A 16,973-nucleotide genomic window follows, 5' to 3' on the forward strand; every position below is an offset into this window, starting at 1 on the left:
CCCAGAATTGACGGGTCAGACATCAGGGTGACCATTGTGAAGGGTTCATCTGCCCAACTTACCAACATGATGTCACCTGACGTGTACCCCAAAATGACTGACAGTGATGTGGGAAAAAAAACCTGTGAAGCTGACACCATATTAGAAAGGAACTTGAGGGTTCACCATACTGTGGGGTGTGACACAGACTCAGGGGGTGACTGTGACATGTCGTTGTCAGTAGCAACCGCTAGGACTGAGTACAATGGTGTGCTGACAGAAACACTGACACAGGGGAATGACAGTGCTCCACAAGGTGATGTCAGGATGTCAGGCGCAACCATACCAGAAAATGTGACCTATTTAGGTGGTGACTCCCATTCAGATGGTGACAAAAGCGGAAAAGAGGGTAGTAAGACTGACTCTGGTATAAATAGCAGAACCTCCTCCGGTCGCCGGAGACGTAAAAGAGGAAAACCGGCTGAACAAATTGCACCCTCGGAGAAGAGTGATAAAGAGGAGACGGGGACAGGTGCCAAAATAACTCCAAAATAAAATAGAGAGCCTGCAGGAGAAGCTGTCTAATTCGACCGATATCACTCGACAACTAGAGGATAAAGTTGACAAGCTGACCAAGGAAATGCGCACATGGAAAGAGCAAGCCGACTGCTTTCTCCAGGTAGAAGCGCACTTACAAAGCTTAGAAAAAGAGCGTGAAAAGGTCTGTCAACAGCTGGAAAAGGAAAGTTTGAAGGTGGCGAGTATGGAAGTCGCCAACTCTGCGCAGCTGGATCAGGTGCATCACCTGGAGTCCGAGCTCTCAGCAGTCAAGGACTGTCTTGTAGCGAAGGAAGCACAGGGGTTCCAGGAAATCGCTAAAGGATTATCTTGTGAGAAGGAAATGGTGGCTGATTTACAGGTCGAATTAAAAACACTAAAAGGGCATCTGGAACAAGAAAAGGCCCTGAGACAAATGGGGGAGAACAGGTTGGATGAGCTGGAGAAGGACGTCTCTGAGCTCAGAGGTCACCTGACAGCATCGCACAGTGTGAATAAGGCCTTAGGCGAAAATGTGGTAGTGCTCCGAGAAGCAGTAAGAAGTCTTCTGCCAGAGTAGAAGTTACGGGTGAGAGACGTACAGCAGCCATGCCCGAGCGATAACAAGGCGGAGCTGCAGATGCCCATCTTGGCAAGGAATGTTGAGAAGTGTGAAGTGGAGGAAGAATTGGCGCTAAAAGCAGAACCAGATAGTTGTCCGGTCGCGGCAGATGTCTTGATGGAAAGGTCCGAGGTAAAACGGGAGCCGCCTGTCCATGAAGAGAGTGAGACCCCGCTATTCAAGTGTGTGATAGATGTACCCGAAGATGTGCATGAGGCCTTTAAGAAGGGGGTCGAAGCGAATAGTGTGAACTGGGCCCCAGAGAAGAAACAGTTGATGATATTGTCGACTAAGGGAGTCACAGTGAAGCAGGTGGCTATCCTGAAGGATATGCACCTACAATGTCTTCGCACGAAACAAATGATCCTTTTGAGGAACAAGGAAGCAGCTCAACATTTGGAGCATGCCAGGAAAGCGCAAAGTCGGCTGAGCTTTGTGGAAGACATCGTTCGAGTACCCAGAAATCTGGTGGGGAAAGCCATTGGAAGGTTTGTAAAAGTGATGCAGGACCTGGTGAATAGATCTGGTGTGGCAAGAGTGAGGATTCAAGATGTTGGCAAAGTCCAGGTAACTGGTGACGATGAGAAGGTTCCATTTGTTGTAATTGGCTCAGTAGATAGCCTTAGGAACATTTGAGTGCTTCTTGAATACTGGGTGACGTATCTAAAAGAGATAGAGCATCTAAGACTGGAATGTCTGAAGATTAATAAACAGCTGCAGAATATAAGATGGCATTAACAACCACTGACATATTGGAAAACACTTAAAAGGATAATGATCCTGTACACCAGGATCTAGGATGAGAGCGCTGAACGCTACTCCAAAATATGAGATAAACCTACAAGAGAAATAGGAGTCTATACTCTCAATAGTATGGATACAATAAATAAATCGAGCTCAAATACCAGTAATATCATATCAAAAAAGTTTAATTAATGCAAAAAGCTCAATAACAAATAATAATGGCTAATAGCCCAATGTAGAAACATGACGAGAATGAAAGGGACAGAAACATGATAAAAACCATGTGTGATCAGCCACTCAGCATGTCTCCCTGCTAAGGAAAGCCTGGAGCAAAATGTAATTCAATAAATAGAAGAGCATCCCAATAATTGTATATACCATCTAGCACTAGGGAGCCCATACCAGCACACTGCTGGTTCTAATAGACACAGAGAGTATGTGAGCCCACAGGCTAGTTAGGAGCGTAGCAAATGCTTTCCCATGTGGGAGAGAGACCGTGGATGGCTGAAGACACCGAGAGACCCCGACGCGCGTTTCCTCGGGGGAAGCCAACTACGCGAAACGCGCGTCGGGGTCTCTCGGTGTCTTCAGCCATCCACGGTCTCTCTCCCACATGGGTAAGCATTTGCTACGCTCCTAACTAGCCTGTGGGCTCACATACTCTGTGTCTATTAGAACCAGCAGTGTGCTGGTATGGGCTCCCTAGTGCTAGATGGTATATACAATTATTGGGATGCTCTTCTATTTATTGAATTACATTTTGCTCCAGGCTTTCCTTAGCAGGGAGACATGCTGAGTGGCTGATCACACATGGTTTTTATCACGTTTCTGTCCCTTTCATTCTCGTCATGTTTCTACATTGGGCTATTAGCCATTATTATTTGTTATTGAGCTTTTTGTATTAATTAAACTTTTTTGATATGATATTACTGGTATTTGAGCTCGATTTAGAATATAAGATGGCGACCACTTCCAACCCAGGGTATGGAGGTACGAAAAAGTACCCTAAAGAACAGAAGAGTTCAAAGTAATGACTCCTCTGTTAGCTCGAGGCTCAGTGACCCAGGTGGGAGACCTGGTAGCAGACGTAGTAGCGAAGGGTCAGACTCAGACCAGACAGTCAGCTCGACTGTAAGTTGGTTGACTAAAAAGGGTCTGCTGACACAGACAGATGGTGACTCAAGGGTTGAAACCCAAGGCCGACAAACTGACCGCTGGGGGCGGGAGGGGCCTATCAAAGGTGACGTGGGTTCCCGATATGGGAACCACTGGTTTATGTCATGTGTCCACCCCAATAGGGTTGAACAAAGGGGGAGGTATGTGGTGCAGTGACCAATGTTACAGCCAGGGGGCGGTGCGTGTGCACTTCAAGATGCACTTGGAGGCATAGTTGTGATGAGACAAAGTCTGGCAGAATTGTAGATGGCCGGTATGTGTGTCGCAGAGGAGGACACTCTGCTCTGTCAGTCTAAAGTTATTTTGTGGTCTGGGACCTGTAGTCCCACATGTAAATGTGTAAGTTCTAATAGGAGATTGGCAGGGCTAGTTATGTGAGATGGGCAGGACAAACTAGCCACACACACCCACACTCCCACCCAAGGGAGTGGTTACGGGTATGCAATGTGACCAGGGTGTGGGTCACATGGTTCCTGTGTTTGGATCTGAATGGTCCAAGTGCAAGGCCCTGGAAGGCTGTGTTGGAAATCCTGGGAATAATTGAATAGCACATGGTTGGGCTTTGGCACTGAGTAGCCTGTGTGCTGTAGGTCCTGGATGGTCAGTGTTGGAGGCTCCTGGGAGTGGAGTCGTCCTGGAAGCACTGTGAGACCATTGACCTGGATGGTCCTGTTGTGGACCTTGGGCTGACTTGGAGTCAACCTAGCTTGGTCTGACTCCATAAACCCCAATGCTACAGATGCCTCGAGTGTCTCCAACCATTTTGCTGAAGCACATGTTGGTAATCTGAGCTCAATCACATTCTGCAGTATTAAGAGGGTTCAAAAACTGATATGAGTATGTGATTACAATAGATAACTATTTAATATAGAATCATATTGGATCTTCTCATTAAATGCCACATCATCACAAGGATTAAATATTTAGCAGGATTTGGTCTTTCAATATTACCTATCTGATTATAACAGCAATATAAATATTGTAGCGTTTCACCCACTACGTGTCTTGGGGGACACTCGCTTGGCAGCAGAATAGTCATAGACAAGCACGGTTTTTTCAGATAAACAGTCCATGTGGTTTATTATACTCTCAGCATAAACCACTGTAGGCCATGTTACATATCACAGACCTCACAAGTCCTTTAGTTCATCATATATAGCTTTACAAATCCTTCAGTGTTCACACTGGTATCTCTCCAGCCACCGGGTGACTGCACAGTTCAGCAACTGTCCTATGTTAGCGCACACAGTTCTTTTCCCCATACCAGTGGTTACCTCTTAGGAGCTCCTGCTCCACAGTATCTCTCTCTGAGAAGAGTCTGCAAGTCCCGTGTGCACCAAACAAGTATCATAGGTAGTGATGAGCGAGTATACTCATTGCTTGGGTTTTCTCGACCACACTCTGGTGGTCTCCGAGTATTTGTTAGTTTTCCTCACCTCAGCTGAATAATTTATGGCTGCTGGACAGCTTGAATGCATGTGGGGATTCCCTAGCAACTAGGCAACCCCCCATGTACTCAGCCTGTCCAGCAGCCGTAACTCATGCAGCTACGGCAACGAAAACTAAATCTCTGAGCACTAATAAATACTCGGAGACTACCCAAGCGTGCTCGAGAAAACTCGAGCCAGGAGTATACTTGCTCATCACTAATCATAGGTTGCTATGGATAATAGTCATTGTGTTTGACCAAACTGGGACTAGCTCAGCCGTGTGGAAGTAGCGAGGGTCTATTTTCTGTAGTTAGCACCTGGACAAGGCTAGTGATTTTGTGTTTTTTTTTTTTTTTTTACTATGCAACCAGTGGAATTAAGCATCACATTTTTTTGACCAAAGAATCCAGTGCCTGTGTGAATGTTTCCTAATCCCTACAGCTGTTATAACTGTTGTAGTTATAAATGCAAGACTGTTTGTTATTATGCACAGGTGAGAAGTGTCTGCTGTTTTTGCATGTTTACATGCTTTGCACAGATTGTGTGCACAGCCATAAAAACTTGTAGTGTTTAATCATGACTAGTGATGGACGAACCCGTGGGTGTTTGGGTCTGGTGGATTCAGCCGAACAGTTAAAAAAAAAGTTTGGTTCAGGTACTAGACCCCATATAGAAGAATTATTATTTGCCATGCTGTCATATGCATGACTACGCTGAAAACACTGGCTCTGATCTGGGTTAAGATCGTTAAATGTTTATCTCCGGTCACAGAGGTGTCGCTGGTAAGAGAGTACTACTCCTATCGGCCTATGCCTGATGCTGCAAATACCAGTGAGAGCAGACACGGCTGATGGGAGTATTCATCAAATGGCGCATACATTATAAATAAATAAACAAAAAGGGTTCCCCTCTATTTTTTATAACCAGCATGGCAAAACTGAGAACTGCTAGCAACCCTCAGTTGTCAGCTTTATCATGGCTGGTTATGAAGAAAACAGGGGACCCAATGCAATTATTTTAAATTATTTAAGTAAATAATTTTTAAAAAAACTGCATAGGGTCCACCATATTATTGAAAGGGGACAGAATTGTAAAAATTAGCTTGGTCGTTAAGTATAATAAAAATATATATGCAGTGGGTACGGAACGTATTCAGACCCCTTTAAATTTTTCACCATTTGTTTCATTGCAGCCATTTGGTAATGTCAAAAAAGTTATTTTTTTCTCATCAATGTACACTCTGCACACCATCTTGACTGAAAAAAACAGAAATGTAGAACATTTTGTAATCTTATTAAAAAATAAAAACTGAAATATCACATGGTCATAAGTATTCAGACCCTTTGCTCAGTATTGAGTTGAATCACCCTTTTGAGCTACTACAGCAATGAGTCTTCTTGGGAATGATGCAACAAGTTTTTCACACTTGGATTTGGGGATCCTCTGCCATTCCTCCTTGCAGATTCTCTCCAGTTCCATCAGGATGGATGGTGAATATTGGTGGACAGCCATTTTCAGGTCTCTCCAGAGAGGCTCAATTGAGTTTAGGCCAGGGCTCCGGCTGGACCAGTCAAGGATGGTCACAGAGTTGTTCTGAAGCCACTTTTTTGCTATTTTAGCTGTGTGCTTAGGGTCATTGTTTTGTTGGAAGGGAACCTTCGGCAAAGTCTGAGGTCCAGAACACTCTGGAAGAGGATAAATCCAGGATGTCTCTGTACATGCCCGCTTTCATGTTTCCTTCAATGGCAACCAACCAATCGTCCTGTCCCTGCAGCTGAAAAACACCAACAAAACATGATGCTGCCACCACCATATTTCACGGTTGGGATTGTATTGGGCAGGTGATGAGCAGTTCTTGGTTTTTACCAAACATACCACTTAGAATTAGCACCAAAAAGGTCTATCTTCGTCTCATCAGACCAGAGGAGAATCTTATTTCTCGTAGTCTGGGAGTCCTCCATGTGTTTTTTAGCAAACTCTGTGCAAGCTTTTACATTTCTTACACTGAGGAGAGGCTTCCGTGGGGCCACTCTGCCATTAAGGCCAGACTGGTGGAGGGCTGCAGTGATAGTTAACTTTGTGGAACTTTCTCCCATCTTCCCACTGCATCTCTGGAGCTCAGCCACACAGAACTTGGGATCTTCTTTACCTCCCTCACCTAGGATCTTCTCCCACGATTGCTCAGTTTGGCTGGATGGCCAGGTCTAGGAAAAATTCTGGTGGTCCCAAACTTCTTACATTTAAGGATTATGGAGGCCACTGTGCTCTTGGGAACCTTGAGTACTGCAAAAATTCTTTTGAAACCTTGGCCAGATCTGTGCCTTGCCACAATTCTGTTTCTTGAGCTCTTTTGCCAGTTTCTTTGACCTCATGATTCTCATTTGGTCTGACATGCACTGTGAGCTGTGAGGTCTTATATAGACAGGTGTGCGCCTTTCCAAATCAAGTCCTATTAGTTTAATTAAACACAGCTGGACTCCAATAAAGGTGTAGAACCATCTCACGGAGGATCACAAGGAAATGGACAGCATGTGACTTAAAGGGACACTGTCATCTGAATTTGGAGGGAACAATCTTCAGCCATGGAGGCGGGGTTTTTGGGTGTTTGATTCACCCTTTCCTTACCCGCTGGCTGCATGCTGGCTGCAATATTGGATTGAAGTTCATTCTCTGTCCTCCATAGTACACGCCTGCGCAAGGCAAGATTGTTTTGTGCAGGCATGTACTACGGAGGACAAAGAATGAACTTCAATCCAATTTTGCAGCCAGCATGCAGACAGCGGGTAAGGAAAGGGTGAATCAAAAACCCCAAAACCCCGCCCCTATGGCTGAAGATTGTTCCCTCCAAATTCAGGTGACAGTGTCACTTTAAATATGAGTGTCTAAGCAAATGGTCTGAATACTTATGACAATGTGATATTTCAGTTTTTCTTTTTTAATAAGTTTGCAAAAATTTCTACATTTCTGTTTTTTTTTCATTCAAGATGGGGTGCATAGTGTACATTAATGAGAAAAAAAATGAACCTCTTGTGAATTTACCAAATAGCTGCAATGAAACAAAGAGTGAAAAATGTAAAGGGGTCTGAATACTTTCCATGCCCAATATATATATATATATATATATATATATATATATATATATATATATATATATATATATATAGTACTTTGTAATGAATGCTATATGTTAATATTTGATAAATGCTAATTTGAAGAGCAGACCCTTGGAAGGATCGCACAGACCAAGATGTACTGCAATCCTGAAGAATAGTGAAATGGTTATTCCTCTTTAGACCTCTCTCTGCTTGGCCATATGTTTTTAGATTGCCAAGGAACCTGAAATGCACAGCTCTGATAAGAAAGGAGTCGGTCTAGTGTACAAAAACAAGCTTTATTTTAATTTAGAAATTGATAAATTAATATTCATTTGACTGGAAGTACAGTATATAACTTTGACATTACATTTACCTCTTTCGCAAGGATTACATGCATATTGAATACACTTGGAGACACTTTATGTGCAAAAATCATTTCACTTATGCAGTACAGTCAACTTGAGTCCTTCATTCCATCAGCTAACCTTACTTCTGACCAGAGTTAACTTCATTGCAGTACCTATGCCCTGTCCTGAAATCCTAGTATTTCTTTATTCATGCCTCCATGTTTAGCCTACACATAGGCTATGTCCCTGTTTTATCCTGTGTTGTCTCAGGATCCCTATTTACCAACAGCTATACCTCTTGGACTTCGGGCTCCATACCACTGAAGCTGAACTCACCTATTTTACTTGTCAGTTGTATACTATTCCAACAATCACATGTCAATCAAGTTGTAGGCTTGCTACCTCTCTCTCCTTCCTACAGACTCTGGAGCAGAGCTTGTCACACCCCTTATTTGTTCTTGCTCTTTAACTCCAAGCTCCTAGATCTTCCTAGCAATATCTCTTATGTTTCCTTAACTACTCCCAGCTGCCAAGTCTGCATTTAACTGTTCAATTCTTCCCTGACCAAATGTCTACAATGTCTCTTTTATTTCCCCCCAATATCATTACAATATAGGAATAGCTTACAATAGTAACAATTGTATTAATGAGAATATCATAGTAATTGCATCAGTATAAAAAATAAGGCATTTAGTGCAGTACAATAAACAGTTAACATATTTTTCGGACCATAAGACGTACTTTCTTCCCAAAATTTTTTTGGGGAAAATGGGGGTGCGTATTATGGTCACAATATACTTACAAATCCTGGCGGCGGTCGTGGAGGTGGAGGTCCCGATGCAGCTAGTTCGGCTGTAGCTGTGTTTTGTGGTGTGGTGATGTTGGGGCTCTGTGGTGTTGCAGCAGTGGGGCTCTCTGCTGCATGGGGGCTCCGCCGGCATTTCGTCAAAGCCCGGAGGCCCCCGCAGCTCCATTGCTGTGACTCAGTGGCTTCCAGAAAGATGGCTGCCAGGGGCGGCACATGGTCAGATTCAAATCTCGGCAGCGAGATCTCGTCTCCCGAGATCTTGGGACAAGATCTCGTTGACAAGATCTGAATCTGAGCACATGCTCCGTGCCTGGCAGCCATCTTTCCAAAGGCCACCAGCGGCCATCTTTCTGGAGGCCTCCGCATCACAGCAACAGAGCTGCAGTGGCTTCCAGACTTTGACAAACTGGCGGCAGAGCCCCCCACGCAGCACAGAGAGCCGCTGCTCCCCCTGCTCAGAGCCGCAACACCACTTCCCTACAGAGCCCTACTGCCCCACAGAGCAGCACCCCCCCTCAGAGCACCGCAGCCCCACAGGCCACCGCAGCCCCATCGGTCACCGCAGCCCCACAGAACACTGCAGCCCCACAGGCCACTGCGCCCCACAGAGCCGTAGCACCACCGCACAAGCCTGGTATGGAATTTCCCAGAGGCCATGGCACCAGCCTGGACCACAGAACAACCTCTGTGACTACTCCTCCACCAGTGCCACAACCCTTCCCCGGTAAGTTGAATTCAGACAGTAAGATGGACCCCCATTTGACACATTTTTTCTCCCCTATTTTCCTTCTGAAAATTTAGGGTGCTTCTTATGGTCCAGTGCGTCTTATAGTATGAAAAATGCAGTATATAATGAAAAGAAATTCTCTATAATGCAATAAGTCTTCAGATGGTGCAGCCATCTTACACTCCTTTACCCGCTTATAATGTTCTATTGGGAGGGAAATGAAAAATCAAACTACAACCTCTTAATAGTAAGTTGGCTAGCTATGCTGGTACTTTCACATTCCCACTTATAGAAGTAATCCCTGCTTTGAAACATGAACTGCTGCTCTGCCAGATATTTTGCAGAAGAGAAGGGCATTTATGAACAGGGAAAACATTTGCATTATTTAATAGAACAAAAAAGAAAGACTGTGCTTCTGCAGAAATAAAATATTAACTTGTTGCCACTGCTGTGTTTTCTATAGTGTGTACAACATGAGGACCTACCGTATTTTCCGGCGTATAAGACGACTGGGCGTATAAGACGACCCCCCAACTTTTCCAGTTAAAATATAAAATCTTAAAAATCGGGGATCTTCTTATACGCCGTATGTCATCTTATACGGCCGGTGACTAATGTGCCTTTTTTGGGGGGGGGAGTGGTCCCGATGACGGAGGGGGCGTCCCACAGGGAAGTGTGAGTATGCCCCATTACCTCATATTATAGCTGCAGCGTCAGCGTGGGGTGCTGGGGAGCGGCGGCGGCGGCTGCTCCTTTGTGCCGCGTGGGTGCTGTGGGGCGGCGGTTCCTTTTGGTACAGCGTCGTGGCTCTGTGCTGTGGGGCGGCAGCGGGGGCGTATCTTCAGGGAGAGTCAGTCGGGGCTCCTCCGGCATCTCCCGAAATCCCGGAGGCGCTGGCAGCTCCATTGCTGCGATGCGGTGGCCTCCGGGAAAATGGCCGCTGGGGGCGGCGCAGGCTCAGATTCAGATCTCGTCCCGAGATCTCGGGAGATGAGATCTGAATCTGAGCCTGCGCCGCCCCCAGCGGACATTTTCCCGGAGGCCACCGCATCGCAGCAATGGAGCTGCCGGCGCCTCCGGGATTTCGGGAGATGCCGGAGGAGCCCCGACTGACTCTCCCTGAAGATACGCCGCCGCTGCCGCCCCACAGCACAGAGCCACGACGCTGTACCAAAAGGAACCGCCGCCCCATAGCACCCACGCGGCACAAAGGAGCAGCCGCCGCCGCCGCTCCCCAGCACCCCACGCTGACGCTGCAGCTATAATATGAGGTAATGGGGCATACTCACACTTCCCTGTGAGACGCCCCCTCCGTCATCGGGACCACTCCCCCCCACCCACCATAGATACCCGGCGTATAAGACGACCCCCGACTTTTAAGAAGATTTTCAGGGGTTAAAAAGTCGTCTTATACGCCGGAAAATACGGTAAATGTGGCTTTGATCTGGCAGAGTATATAAATATTGGTTGAAGGTCATGTGAATATTACGTGTTTTTTTTCTGTCCTAAGCACAGTTTGGATATCATTTCTAAAATAAAAACTCCTGTGAGGAAGGTGAGAAACTGAGAAAGTCAAATCTGGTTTGCCCTTCAGAAAATTATACATCAAGTGTAGAGTGTATGCAAAGATCTTTAATAGGGCACAAAGAGTCTCTCTTACTCCCCGTGGTGCTTCCACAGAGTCTACTTAATTTTCGATTTGGAAGAGAAGATATATAATTTAGGAAGAGTTCCAGAATCACAGAACATTCAGCATTATAACATTCAACACTAGATGCACAGAGGAAGGTTTCGGGTTTGTGAGCATGCCACTAACATTACTACTCTCTGTATTTACTTTTAGTACACTAAGATAGTGGTCATTTTAGGTCATAAACAGCCATATTTGTGTGATTAAGCCACAAATGAATGCTTCATTCTAAGTGCAGTAACGAGAGTGTGTGACGCCTGAACACTTTATTGATGGAAATAGCGCTTGCCTGATATAGCACCACACTTTATTTTTCTATTTGGAGAAGTCATCTTTAACATCATGATAAAAGATGTCCAGATACAACTTGGTACAGAGCAACTTTAAATTTCAATTATTCATATTAGTAAATCATACAATTAGAATTTAAAGTGCAAGATAATTTGTTACAAATAAGTACAGTAAAAAATATACCACCTGGTATTATAGCTTAGTAGACTATTTTTTTCCTCTTTTGACACATAGTGTATGTTTTTGGTGTACAGGATTCTCAAATTACCTGGTGGATTCTGAGTACAAATAGGATCCTCATCAGTCAGGTCTTCCACCCTTAGGTTCCCAAGGAGGCTATAGCGACAAATGGTAATTTGCACTCTGTTTGCATTGAGCTTTAGGTGTCCAGAAAGCTTTTAAAGTATACACCAAATGTATCCATAGACTTTCAAAGCCCCCAAAACATGCAAAAAGTGTTTTTTTGCGTACGTCGAGCTGGTATACTTCATATAAATCTTTAACCTATATAGAAAAAATTACTATGCTACTCTGTCCCTCAAATGCATGTGACTAACATTAACCATTGTATAGCTATTATGGAGGCCTTCACTGGAGGTATACTTCGGGAAATCCTTGCAATGTAAACACTGTAACAATAACCATTTAAGAGGCAGTGAGAAAATTAATTTTTCAAGCACAAAGCGATGAGAGGTAGCAGAAAGTGGCTAACTCAGTGTTGAAGGGGATAGGTAATAATAATGATTTTATTCATATAGCGCCAACATATTCTGCCTCACTTTACAAATTACAGAATACATGTACAGATGATATCAGATATTACAAGTAATTCAAACACTAAACACAAGGACCTAAAGCCCTGATCATAAGCTTACATGATACAAGGAAGTATGGGAGACTCAAAAGGATAAAACTGATTGTAGTGTATTGTCCAGCTTTGATTAAAATAAATAAAAGTATCAAAGCAAAGCTGCACGAACCAGTCACCAAGCAGTTTCTGTGTGTGTCCAAATTAATATAGCTATTAAGTGCATGGAGGATGTGTGAATAGATGATATAACTAGTGTTGAGCCACCCCCCTAGTGTTCAAGTTTGGTTCGGTTCATCGAATTGGAACGTGTTCAACGACTGTTCGTCGAACATTCGACGAATACCGTCAAACCCCATTGACACTAATGGCAGGCAAACACAGACAAATACAAACACATAGGAAACACATGTAAAACACCTTAAAATGTGTCTAAAAGCTGACAAACTGCTCAGAAGACACAACAAACACATGGAAAAGTCACAAGTACATATAGTCATGTGAAAAGAAAAGAGGTGGAGAAGTAAAAGGAGGAGGAGACACAGATATAGGCATGTCATGCCCTTCTAAAATCAAGAAAGGCTGGAGTAAAAATCTAAAATCAACCTACCAATACCCAGATATCGTGACAAAAAATTTAAAAAATAAATATCTTTAGGTAGAATAGTGGGTCCATTCAGAACACTTTCCTTAGAAGACGTAATGGTATCCCCATTAGGAGTCGTGCCAAAATGGAACCCAATACATTCAGACTAATCCACCATTTGTCATATCCAAGGGGCAGGTCAGTAAACAACAACATCGACGCGGAACCAAGTACAGTACTATATACTGTACCTCGAGGCAATCAGGTGGGTCAAGAAGTTGGGAAAGGGCATCCTAATGACCAAAACAGACATTGAGGGGGCGTTCCGGTTACTACCCGTGCCTCCGAATAGTGTCCTCCCATTGGGCTGCTTCTATGAAGGAGCATACTACATAGATCGCTGATTGCCCATGGGGTGCTCCATATCCTGCTCACTATTTGAGGCGTTTAGTTGCTTCCTCGAATGGGTCGTCATGGACGTTTCTAAGGGGGCACATATTATCCATTACCTTGACGACTTCTTATGCCTGGGCCCAAAAGATTCGTCACAGTGTGAATACACGCGGTAGTCCACCTGTGAGAAGGAGAGAGCTGAAGGGAGAGCGGACACCACAGAGCCGAGGGGTTAGATTGAGAAAGGAAGAAGGGGGTGTAGCTTGCTTCATGGGTGGGGTACTCTGCTGAGTAGCAGAAACTGCTACTAGGCCCAAAACGATTTCCTGGGCTAGATGCAGTTAAAAATTAGTAATTAGATAAACAGGCGGTATAGCTTGCTTCATGGGTGGGCTACTCTGCTGAGTAGCAGAAACTGCTACTAGGCCCAATGTATTGCCTGGGCTAGATGCAGTTAAAATTTAGTAATTAGATAAACAGGCGGTATAGCTTGCTTCATGGGTGGGGTACTCTGCTGAGTAGCACAAAATGCTACTAGGCCCCAAAGGATTTCCTGGGCTAGATGCAGTTAAAAATTGTTAATTAGATAAACAGGCGGTGTAGCTTGCTTCATGGGTGGGCTTCTCGGCTGACTAGCAGACACTGAAGCTTTGCAGCAAACCTCTGAATCCCAGGCCATAGTATGAGTAAACAGCGCTGCATACTCAACCGTCTGTGTTGCCCCAAGCCATAGTATATGTAGTTTCTAAAGGTTAAAAGGGGGGGAGTGACCCCACCCACTTGGAATTGACGATGCCAGCATCATGTAAAACACAGCAAGGGGACTCCAAAGAGAGTCTCCATTTTTTAAAAAAATTGGGCCACAGACACCACTTAAGTGGCATGAATTTCGCCAGAGTTTCTTAAAATGGTTGGTGAGGTGATTTTCAAAAATCATCAAGCTTTTAGTCTCCCCAGGATGACACAGGAGTAGAAAAGTCCTTGCAAATCAAGGATTTGTTAATCTTGATAAACGTTAGTCTGTCTACATTGTCACTGGAGAGCCGCGTGCGTTTATCTGTTAGCACACCACCAGCAGTGCTGAACACACGTTCAGAGAGAACGCAGGCTGCGGGGCAGTTCATCCTCCACTTCTTCTTCAGCTCCTGCACCTTCCTCAACAGTTTGGCTGCTACCATGCGCCCTCAGTAATCCCTCTCCCCCACCCTCCAATGCCAGCTGCCTTGGTGCTGCTGACCGTCTGGACCTTGGAGATATTATCCCTTCCGCATACAACTCCTCCTGTTCCTCCTCCTCTTGTCCCACCACCTGACTCCGAATACTGTTTATGGTGTGCTCCAGCATGTAAATGACCAGAATCGTCATGCTGATAATGGCATCGTCAGCACTAAACATCTTCGTCGCTATTTAAAAACTGTGCAGAAGCGTGCATAGGTCCCTCATCTGAGACCACTCCTGCAGCGTGATTTGCCCAACCTCTGGATCTTGTTGGCCCAGGCTGTACGTCATAACGTATTGCACCAGGGCTCGTCGGTGCTGCCACAGTTGCTGCAACATGTGCAGAGTTGAATTCCACCTTGTGGGCACATCACATTTCAGCTGGTGAACTGGCAGGCCCAACGACTTCTGTAGAGATGTAAGTCATTGAGCTGCTGGATGCGAATGGTGGAAGTGAGCACACAGCGACCGTGCCCTCTGTAGAAGCCCATCTAGTCTGGGATAGTTGGATAAAAATTGCTGGACAACCAGGTTCAAAACGTGAGCCATACAAGGCAGGTGTGTGACATTGCCCTGGCGAAGGGCCGCACCCAGGTTTTCAGCATTGTTGTACACTGACTTCCCTGGCTGCAGGTTCAGTGGAGACAACCATTGATGGACCTCAGTCTCCAGAGCTGACCACAATTCCTCAGCTGTGTGACTCACATTTCCCAGACATTTCAAGGTAAACACTGCCTGATGCCGTTGAGCCCTGGTGACAGCATAGTAAGGAGGTGTGCAGGATTCCTTCTGCGCAGTTAGAACGCAAGTGGCATTACCAGACAGGCTTTGGGTGCAGGTGGAGGACTGAGAGGAGGTTGAGGAGGCAGAAGCAGTGGAGGAACTTCTAGATACAGAGGATCGATGCGCAACTCATGGGGACGGCAAGACTTGGACAGCAGCCCCTTCTCCTGATGTCACCATAGTTACCCAGTGCCCAGTCACTGACATGTAACGCCACTGTCTAGGTCTACTCGTCCAAGAGTCTGTGGTGAAATGCACCCTGCCACAGAGTTTCTCAAGGAAGCGGTGATGTTGTGTGCGACATGCTGGTGTAGCGCAGGCACAGCTTTCTTTGAGAAGTAGTGGCGACTGGGCATCAGGTACTGGGACACTGTGATGGACATAAGGTCTCGAAATTCCTCTGTGTCCACCAGGTGGAAAGGCAGTATTTCTGTAGCCAACAGCTTGCAGATGGTGAAATTCAACCTCTTAGCTTTGTTATGGCTAGGAGGAAATGGTTTTACTTGTCCACATCTGAGGGACCGAGGGCTGGCTGCTGTGCTTAGACAGGGTTGAGTAGGGTGTCCCCGGCAAACTGCTGGTCTGTGAGGAAGGTGTAGGTGGAGATATTATGTTGCCTTGATCAAAATGTGGTGGTCTCGATGTCAGAGAACGCTCTCCACAGCAGGTGTTTCCACTTGCAAATATCCTGATGACCAGCCAATCACACTGGCTGTTGCGGGTAAAGTGGTGGAAAGTGTGCAACCAAAACCATATGCGACTGCTGTCCCCACAGTCACCGAGGATGAAAAGGCTGCGGATGTACTTGATGGGGCAGACGGTGGTTGGCCCGGACCACTAGGCCGCATTGTAGCACAGTGAGCTTCCCACTGCTACTTATGCCTCATATCCATGTGAAGATTCATACATGTAGAACTCAAACTATTCATTTTTTGGCCTCTACTAAGATTTTGGTGACAAATCTTGCAGACAACATGAGTTGGGTCATCCTTTGCGATCTCAAAAAATGCCCAGGCTATGCAAGGCTTAGAGCCCATGCGACCTGAAGAGCCACCATGACTTGTGCTCAGAGGCACAGTTGTGGTTGAGGATGCAGTTGTTGACATGCTTCCAGTACTCCATCTCAGTCCAGGAAGGCGCAACCTAACCTTGTCTTCTGACTCGTCACTAGCATCCTCCTCCACCTCCTCTGCTGACCTCATGGACTGGCGGACTGTGGGTTGACAGTAAGTGGGGTCTCCAACCTCGTGATCATCACCCTGTGTGTTCTCACACCCATTGTCCTCAGAGCCAACCTCTTCCTGCCCTGACTGAAAAGTCAAGTTTTCGTTCCAATCAGGTATCTCAGTCTCATCATCATCTTCCTCATTGTCTCCACCAACAGGAGTTACAGTTTGGGAAGGAGGGTCTACATTATGCTCAGAATGTTCTTCATCTGGGCCTGGATCCGACTCACAAAGATTCTGGGCATCAGTGCAAATTATTTCCTCATCTGGATTCACAGAAGCTCTGGAGCAGACCTCTGATTCCCAGGCTATAGTATGAGTAAACAGCTCTGCAGACTCAACCATCTGTGTTACCCCATACTCAGATGGGCAGCTGGAACTTGGGAGCTGTGAGGAAGCAAGTGCGATTGGGGTGACACCTCTGAGGACTGGAGTATTTGTGATGTTGAAGTTGAGGTGGAGGAAAGCCCACTTGAATGAGCACTTGATATCGGTTCAAGCACCTGCTGTTTT

Source organism: Ranitomeya imitator, chromosome 6, assembly GCF_032444005.1.
Source record: "Ranitomeya imitator isolate aRanImi1 chromosome 6, aRanImi1.pri, whole genome shotgun sequence".
Lineage (NCBI taxonomy): Eukaryota > Metazoa > Chordata > Amphibia > Anura > Dendrobatidae > Ranitomeya > Ranitomeya imitator.